Here is a 10,906-nt window from a genome sequence, read left to right as displayed (position 1 = left end):
TTCCTCCCTCAGCTGACTGACTGAAAACCTGGGTGTGTGACGTCACGACGGGACTCTCATGCTGCCTTCACGTTAACTTCGTCAAATGAGTTTCATGTTTATATGAATTTAAATATCAGAGAATAATAATAACCTCGTGTGAGTCCAAGTTAATAGTGCTTAATAGTGCTTAAATGCAATGAGTTGTTTCAGACTACAATATATATATATATATATATATATATATATATATATATATATATATATATATATATATATATATATATATATATATATATATATATATATATCCCGGTATATATATATATATATATATATATATATATATATATATATATATATATATATATATATATATATATATATATAATATATAATATATACATATATATATATATATATATATATATATATATATATATATATATATATATATATATATATATATATATATCCCGGTATATATACATATATATACATATATATATATATATATATATATATATATATATATATATATATATATATATATATATATATATATATATATATATATATATATATATATATATATATATATATATATACATACAAATATATATATTTATTACGGAAGCGTAGAGCTGTCATCCTCTACCATCCCGGTATATATATATATATATATATATATATATATATATATATATATATATATATATATATATATATATATATATATATATATATATATATATATATATATATATATATATTTATTTATATATATATAACAAATATATATATATATATATTTGTAATATATATATATATATATATATATATATATATATATATATATATATATATATATATATATATATATATATATATATATATATATATATATATATATATATATATATATATATACATCCAGCTCTACACCAGCTACTTTCTATCTTATAACAAACTAAAACTTTTTTTTTTTTTTTTTTCTGAAATAGCAGTGGAAAAGCAAACTACAAATGAATGAGTTTAATGTAAGTATGTTTGTGGCTGCTTCATGTTCAGTAAATTATCCCATGAATGTAACACACAGGCTAGAAAGTAGTAAAATGTTTATTGGCATAAGTACATCTTTTATGTTGTGTGACAAATATAAGCAACAACTGCACAAAATTAATATCATCATTATGATACGATATTGATATTATCATTAATCACTTTTATGTTTTCCCATTGATTATCGTTTGATCATCTTAACTGGCTCATGTTGTCCTAGTTGTCCAGCCATTTCATACCTGCTTTGCACCAGGACATGATCCACGTGAGACACTTGTCATAACAGAGAAAATACATGCAGTCAAGAATAATCTACATTGATGGTCTATAAAAGCACCACCACAGGTTCTTACGGCACCAGACATAATATAAATTTAATTTCTTGCCATTTCATACCCCGAAGAGAGTAATTCCATCCACTCATGTTTGTATTCATATATCCCTATTTTCTTATCTAATATTACTGCTGAAAGGAACTTTCTGTTGGGTGCTGGGACTCTTGAACCATAACCAACTCAATTTTGCGCATTTGTCTGAATAGGGTGCAGGAGGCAGATGAGATGATGTGCGATGGGGGAGTTTCATCCTAGAAATGATAAGATCCCAAGTTACAGCTGTAGCAAAAGAGAGGGGTGACTTTGAAGAGTGGGAAAGGAGGATGGGTAGCCCTTAGCTCTTTTCTTCATCTCTAAGGAGGTGTGTGAGTGCACAGTTACCCGTATGCACTGGTGTGTCATCCTGAGGCATTGCTCTTGTTAAGGTTATTAGAGAAGATGTTTGGCACTAATCAGTAGAGGACTATAGGGACCCCCACTAAACGGCCTCATCATCAGAGGGTCCTGGTGGTGATATATCTAGCCCCAAGCATACAGAGGACCTGCTGGCGCTAAGCTTGTCTTTGACTTTGTTGCAACAAAGCAATGGCATGTAAACCAGTGCTTAGAATCATGTGTGGGATTTGTTTTTTCTTCCAGTGATAGATGTATTACCATTAGGAAGAAGGCCGTTTAGTTATCAGTTATTATTAACTATAACACCCACATTATGCAAAATAGTGTTCAAGTTTGTATCCTTCTTTAACACTGGAACACTAAGGTTGGGTGATTTTCACCCATGCTACATTGATTTTCACTTGCAACTCATGCTAAGGACTGAATGACAGAACAATCCACTCGCTGTTGCAAAACATAATCAGGCGAAATCATTAAACAACTAGAAAAGCACTCAGAGAGCGCAAACCTCCGCCAAGCACAATGTTGGAGAATCCTTTGACAAATTCCTGAGTCCAAACAATTATCCGGATCACTACCAAAATTAAATCTGTTCTTCCTTTTCACGTTTCCAACAACACCTGAAAATTTAATGAAAAACCGTCCATAATTTTTTGAGTTATCTTCAACACAAATAAACAGATAAACGCCAGTAAAACAAAACCTCCATGGCTGGGTAAAAATAACAAAAATGGAACAAAAGACAGAAAAGAAAATGGAGAACTGTTCTTCTTTTTAATGTTCTCTACTACTCATCAACGATTTGTCTCCTACTTTCTACACTTTCTTCACTAATCTGTCTGTCCCATCCTCTCCCTTCAGCCTGTGATCTAGCCCCGAGCAAGCAGACTAGTAATGTTAAGGCACTCACCATGGAGTGTATCAACATTCACACATCCACATAAACACCCACATCCACACACACCTAACAGAGGGAAAGAGACAATCATGTGTGAAATAAGATCTCTCCACTATCAGTGGGAGTTGCAGCCATAAAGCACCCTAAGCTTTTCAGCTTTTGAGGTATCATCGAACAAATTGCACAAATATCTTCACTTAATGACTGTGGAGTTGTTGCAGAGCTCTAACAACTGTGTGTGTTTTTTTTCTTTCCACAGATCACCCTTTCAAGGAAATCCAGACGTAAAAGCTATTGTGTACTAAAAAAAAAAAAAAAAAAAAAAAAAACTAAATAAAAAACTGAAAAATGTGTCCCACCATGTTTTTTTTTTTTTTGTTTGTTTGTTTTGCAGGCTATTATTTTGAAACATGGCAGAAGGAACGCAACTCTTGTGCAAAGAATAAAAGAAAAATAATTGACAAAAATCATATTTATCAATGTCAAATCTTACATGGGGAAGCAATCCTAACTCAAAGAAGTCTTATTTTTTTACTGCAGTTACATACTTTATATCAGCAGGATCATGGTTGCCCTTATATTTTATGATACATCATATGCAATAGAATTTCAACAAATCTCCCTCAGGCATCCTCAGGCTGTGTTTCTCATTCCCATATTCTGCAAGTATATCAGCATAATAAATCCTGAATCATAAATGGATATTTGATATGAACACAGGCTGCATTCTTCCCTTCATCCCTGACAAGTAACTGTGGGCTGAAATATGTTTACTTGCAAACACAGAGACAAGAGCCTATGATGGGAGATGTAGGATTTCAGACGCTTTTCTTCACTTTGATAGATGAACAATGAATGGCTGCAACCTTTTTGGAGCAACAGACAGATATTAGGAGGAGGCTTGTGGTGTGTTTGGAGAATATAGGGGAAAAAAGAATCTAGGAAAGAGAAAAAGATACAAATTGATTAACTAAAGTTTATAACATCAGTCATACCCCGTGCATTCTGGACATGTCACCCAAGGATTATCTACATGCACAATAAGATATGCATCACATTTTATTGCCTCAGTAATCAGATAGGAATAAAACTGAAACTGTCCACAGACGTCATGGGATTAGGGAGGTTTGTTATTACCTCTTGTGCATAAAACAACAGAATATTTTCTACTTTGTATTATGTTTGCAAACCCCTGTCTATTAATTACTTTTTGAGATTGTAGATTGTTGGTAATGTGCAAAATTCACCAAGTAATACAAGCATGTTTTAAATGAAAAGTGTTAATTTAAACACTTGTAAAATGTAAAATTGTGTCTTTTTTAATCAATATTATAATTCAAAATGCAACTGAGAAAGCTTTGCAGAAGCTTCATGATTAAAATGAAGTGGCAGTGATAAGCAAGTGAATATGATAACAGCTAATGAGGTTAACAAGACAGTCTATGGGAGACTTTTAAGTTAAATGATAAAAAACAGAAATTTTCATCAGATCTCAAACAAAATAGTGGAGAGAAAAGAGGACATATGGAAGACAGCAGGTGTCTGAGAGAGACGGAGGGAGGGTACGAAGCAGGGAGACAAGGTGGGAGCAGCAGGGGAAGCAGAGGGCAGGGGAGTTTGGGATGGTCTAATAAATCGAGTGAGTGACTCCACTTTTTTTTTTGCCTGTGGGACAAATCTAGCCGCGCTCACCGGCGCAGCACAGCATCAGGGAATTGTGGGTAATGAGAGATTATTTCCCCCTGTAGTGTTTGCTCATCATCATTGCTACCCCCGACCTCAGACACCCTCAAATCACACACAAAACTACACACAAGCTGGAAGAAGTAGTGCTTGGACGCATGTATAGTGTTACGTATAAGTAGTTGCATTAAATACATGCAAACAGGTACACACGCACATACACACACACATCCTACGGACTTGCTGGGACTGTGAGTGAGGTCAAACAGAAAGATATTATTGTTTAACTCTGCTGCTGGCGCCTATTTTGGATTTCCTACTCAGTGAGCCACACACACTTTCATGCAGTTCAATGACACCCTCTTTTATCCACAGGTCTTTTTTGCCTGGGGATGCCAATCTGTCTGACGAGGCCCTACATGCATCAAACCAGAACCCGCCTTTGCCCCTCTTTTTTTTTAGTCTCTCCTCCCTCTTTTCGGTCCGTGGTCCTTCTTGCCCTGGAGCCAGGCTGCGACCACAAGAAGTGGGCTGGTGGTCCCAGCAGGGGCTGAGGCTCAGAAGAGCCATTAGCATGAGGGAATTAGAGTCATTACGACTGGAAGGGCAATGGAGGACGAGTCCTTCACTCTGCAGAAAAAAAGATGAGGTTTTGTTCAGTTTTCTGGAGAAGGTGAAAAGATCACATGAAGAAGATAGTTGATGAAGGAGTATTCACTTCAAAGTACAATATATTTGTAGTTTTCACACATTCAGATCAGGGGCATTGTATTGATATTGAACACAATGTCCTAAAAAGTGCTTGAAACTAACAGATTCTGTAGTGTATCAAACTGTTGAGGAAAAATATATACATATATATATATATATATATATATATATATATATATATATATATATATATATATATATATATATATATATATATATATATATATATATATATATATATATATATTTAGGATGAGAAAAGTCTAATAAAGGCTTCATTGTCTGTAGGGCCACCACAAATAAATGAAGATTCCAGTCTTTTCTTCCTATATTATTTCATCTACATTACATCTGCTGGGGAATATTTAAAGATAATATGAAAATATTTTGCACTGTGCAATTGTTTGAAAATGAAAAATATTAAAATTTCACCCTGAAGTTGTAGCCATACACGATTTCTAGCCTTAATTTCACACATATCAAGTGTTCAAACCCAAATGTCCTATATAAACAATACTCTCTTATTAATGCAAATTTGGATTCTTACATTTAAATTTTAAACTCGTGTTCATTTTGTTGGAAAGGAAACTTTTCCTGAGTGTGACCCTCTAAAGGAGAGCCACATCAGTCAAGTGAATTCTCCTCCACTACGACCCTGCCTTTGAGTCTCCATCATCTCATTAACTTCTGCTAGCCAGCCCAGGCATCTCCCATTATCTTTGCACATGCAGAAAGTGAGTTAAAGCTGAAGGATGGACTGAGTAATTATGTGCTTTTTAAGCAAGGTCAGCATGCTGACTCTGAACCCAGCGTCCACTGGTCGCTTTGTTACAGGCACACTGGAAGGGTGCAAATGCAGCACCAAGGAAGAGCATCTCTTTGTCCACTGCTTCCAATTAAAAGTCTAATTTCACTTTAAAAAGTCTGCAAAAATAGCAAGAACAATAAAACCCAATTCCTGTGATTACTGAGATAATGAATCCATTGTAAGTGCCTTTTTTTTCCCGTTCGACTTAACATGTAAAATTCATTTCCATTAACTTACAAATGACTGTGTTGTTCATTAGTGGGGTTCCAAAGAGCAAAAGATTTCACTAAGTTGTTTTGTATCTTGCATAAACTAAACAAGGTCAAAATTCATCTTCAAACTTTAGAACAGGAGGAAAATTTATTATGAAATCAGTAAGAGATTTTCTTCTTCAAACTTCATCAGAAATAAATAAAAATCCACTTACATTACATCCATTTCCAGTAACTGCAAATGCATTAATGGTTCTTTAATTAGAATTAGGAGAATTCCTCTCCTCCCCCACTTCAGCCACACAGTATGAAGACAGCACATCTAATTAGAGAATGCAACATGAACGACGCACTAGATACCACAGAATATCCACCTTATATTTACAAGCATATGTATTTACTGCAGGATTCTGTGTGATGTTATTACAATGTTTGATAAATTGATTATATAAGTTAATTGGGCATCAATGTCATCTTAATGGGAAACCCTGGTTATTCCACACATCTAGTTCTTGTCTTTCATGTGACTGTGGATCTTTTAATGTGGAATTAATTATGTGAAAATAATATGAATTGAGTGATCTTTCTAGACCTCTGCAACCCCTTGCTAAATGTAAATTAACTTAAAATTTTGAGTTTGGACCAGAGAATAACACACCTTACTTCTGTTCATTGTTAATTCAGATTAGTTTGTTTGTATAGCACTTTCTCACAATGACAGTCATCTCAGAGACAAACAAACATAAACAGTCAGTCCCAGAAATATTTGCTATGAAAAAGCAATGCATTAAAACACAAAGTTAATGACCACATTTTAGGTTTAATTCTAAATTTTCCAGTCTAGTGTCACAGGAGAATCTGTACATTCGTCAACATCTTCAAAACACAGTAGAGAAATGGTGAGGTCGGGGTAAAAGCTCTCTCAGCAGGTTGAGCTGGTGGCCAATGTACAAAGGCTGAATCTCTTGGACTCTAATCCATCATTGCCTTCTGTCTCTATGACCCCATTGTTATGTGATTCCAACCCATGAAACAAGAAAGTAAACCGTTTTGAATCAAACTGGGCAGGTACTGGGTTTTCTGGCCTGACAGTGCAATGTGTAACTCGGTGTTTTTTACGTCTTAGACCTGTGAAATTTCACTTTTTTGACCGTTTTGAGAAATGCAAATGGCAGGCATCTTATTTGTTAGAGAAAGTGTCAGTATACACTACCAGTTGAAAGTTTGGACACACTTTCCAACTGGATTTAATGGAAAATTGTATCCAAACTTTTGGTAGTATATGAAATTGTATATCCTTAAAAAATTGTAGTTAAAATTATTTTTTTTATCATACGTTGAAGTTTCACATCATGATTATATAATTGTAAGAAGGTGTTGTCAAGCAATTATTCTAAAGAAAAAAAGGGCCATACAACAACATTAAAAAGGTTGAGTCTTGTTAAACTGAGAAATATTTATTGCGCTACAGTATGGGGGATCCAGGCTTTTGATTTGAACATGTAAGAATTTCATCTTTTCATTGTCAATTTTGATGATATTTTTAAATATTTAACCACAATGTTTGCACATTGCAACAAGATATTGCTTTGGTAATATATAGACCACACAACAGCATCATCATAATTGTCATCATCATCATCTTGAAGTCATGTGGAGTGCTGGGCCCGGGCAGGTGCACGATTCTAAACACTCTCCAGGGCAAAAGAGTGAAAGCAATCACGGCACAAAATTCCTGATGCTGCAGTCTGCCTAATGTGAAGTGAAATTATCAGAGCTCAGCGTTCTCTCACACCTGCTGTGAAGTGGGAAAAGGCTGATTTCCTTTAGAAAGCACCTTTTATTGACTTTTTTTTCTGAATGCATTATATGTTCATCTTAACAATATTTTTATCTGTGACCATTTCAAAGCTAAACACATGTAGCCTAACGTTCTTTTTATTACCTGTGAGACTCACATCATCTAGGACAAGACCCTTGAGACTTCTCTTTTGGTTTCTTGGGATTTTTCCCCTTAACCATTCTATTTCTCAGGAAAGTTTCTGTGATCTAACATAGTGCAAGTTTGTTAGGACTTTTGACTTTTCTTCAGATCTAAAGCACTGGGGCTCTATTTTTCTTTGAAAGGAAAAGCAAACAATTCTCCATGTTAATTCCAGTCCCTTCCCCTCTCCCCAGCCTTTCTCTCTAAAGCATCCAGTAATAATCATCTCTGTGCCTCATTAAGGAGGAAAGTATTAGAGGCACTAGCTGCTCCAGATGTTTGATGACAAACCCTGGAGGTCCAGAGTCTTGTATTAGACAGTTTGTGCATTTCTGGCTGTTGTAACGCGCTCATGAATCTGATACTTCCTGCAGTGTCTCGTAGCATCACTGTGAGTGCTCCACTGCCCTACTTCCAAAGCAACTTAAAACAGTCAAGGGTGAGATTTCCTCGACGAGAACACTAGATGGAGATGCAAAAAAAGTCCGCTACAATACACTACTTTGTAATCAGTCTCTGTGTCTGCTCCTGCTGTCAGGCTGAGCAGTGTGTCTTGTCAAAACAGTCTGGTGGCATGACAGATCATTTTTCCACACTGCCCTGGTTATACTTCCAGCTTTTTATTATGTTACCTGTTATTTATTACAAAACTGATCAGTCAGTTGTCCTTGCATTCACTGTTGTTTGTATCTTTTAAATGCCTTTCCTTGTTGCAAATAAGTTTTACAATGACAAGACAATAAAAAGCAACCCAAAAACACACCCTTGCTGCTGCTTTTTTTTTTTAAACTTATATCAACATGATGGGACATAGGAACAGCTTTGTTGGTGTGAAATAACCAAAACTCCAAACACAGTGAGGAATGTTGTGGTTTTCCTCCACAACATTCCCCCACTTCAGCTTCCGCAGTTTGTGCTTGAATAATTCATGCTCTCTTTGTGTCATCAAAGTGAATGAAACATGAGTCAAATTGATGGGTCTGTTACTCATGTGCCACAGTCCCTGAAGTGTCATCATATCTGCTAACCCAAATGTCAGATGTGGCAACTAGCAAGTTGCATCGCTGATGCAGAAAATCAATAATAAATCTTTCTGTTGTGTTTCTTGAACATTTATCTCTCTCCAGGTCCCCACGGTGGGTGAAATGTGTGATAATAAAATGTAAATGAAAAGTAAGGTGACAGGAAACAAATGTTTGTACTGCAGACATGAAGCACTTCTTTCTCTTTTTTTTCTTCAATGCACAACTGCATTTAAATAGGGGCATATTGGCTTGTGAGTACAGTGATTATTAGGGATTTATACAGCAGGATTTTTCCCACTGATTAAATGTGTGGGTAGGACGAGAAGGAAACAAGTTATTTGATCAAGCTAAAGAGTAATCCATTACAGTCAAATTCAGTTCCAACCTTTTATCATGCAGGTTGGCTTACTGACAAGTATAATGGCAAAGTCTTTGGAACGACAACTAGTGGTCAATTTCTTTCTGCCTCTCTCCTAGTTGTGAGTATGAGAAAGAATAGTTACATCACACATTATGTTTTGTTTCTGAATGGAAGTGAGAGGACTAAATGAATCTTTCACCTTTAAAATGACTCAGATTATGTGAAGTCAGATTTCCAATATATTTATTATCATCATTATTGTTAATGTAATTTTATCACCTTTCATTAGAGTATACACTGAACACCTCTGCATATAATTCACATAACAGAAAGACAAGTTTCTATCAGCAGCATTTTTAATACAGTAGGAACAGGAATGTCAGCTACAAAATGTAACAGACAGGTAAATGTACAGGAAAAGTAAAAGACAATTTCAACAAAAGAACTCAATGGTTATTTTCTGGTCAGAGTACATAAACAGTAGCTTCTCCCCACCCACATTCCTGTCCAGAAAATGTCAGCTAAGGGGGGAAAAAAAACATCTTTGAAACACCCACATTATCAAAGATCCACATAATCTGTCTGATCTCCCAGTCAGTTTTTAGTTATTTGGTTATTTAAATACAGCTAAAAGTTCCACATCTAAGCTAGCCAAACCAACAATTGAGTCTCTTTGCTAGTTTTAACAGACTTGTTGTCCAGAGATTTCAACAGATATTCAATATTGTTGTTCAGAGGTAACACATAAATTTACACCAAAAACACTAACATGAGTGACGATAATATATAGATTGTTCCACAATTACTCATTTGTATTACTTTAAGAACTCTGTGATGGACTGTTGACCAGTCCAGGGTGTATCCTTCCTCTTCCCCAATGATTGCTGGTACAGAGTCCAGCTTCTACACGACCCTTAACTGGAACAGTTAAGAAAATAGATGGATGGACATTACTTTATGGTTTAAAACTCAAATAAACTATAAGTTTCAATGTAATCTTGGTTAACTGTTCACTGCTCCCCAACCCCCATCTACCAACCCCTTTAACAATGTTCCCACTCCCTATAATTTGTTTAACACGACTGAGTGCATTCAAAAATACTTTCAGTTGAAACCGTCATATTGGTCATTTGTTCATACCCTTAAAGATATGTCCCAGAATCACATCCCATCAAGTAGCCCTACTGACCCCTGAAGTCCCAGAAAAGAAATATGTCTAAAATAGATGTTTCTACATAATGGTAGTTGTTATTCTGCATTTTTTGTAAGATGTGATATAATCCTCAGAAAGAGCCATATAGGGGCTGGTTGGGTGGTGAAGTCGTCTACAGTGATTTCTAATAATGCTTACTCAAAAACCAACATGGCATCTGGCTTTTCATTACGAAGCGCTTAATGGGACATTTTACCCTATACATTTTCTCACTTCCAAGTTGAGTTTAGCCAACAAAG

Source organism: Telmatherina bonti (assembly GCF_933228915.1).
Source record: "Telmatherina bonti genome assembly, chromosome: 15".
In the NCBI taxonomy this organism is placed as follows: Eukaryota; Metazoa; Chordata; class Actinopteri; order Atheriniformes; family Telmatherinidae; genus Telmatherina; species Telmatherina bonti.
The sequence above is the reverse complement of the archived record's forward strand: the minus strand, read 5'-3'. Positions refer to the sequence as shown.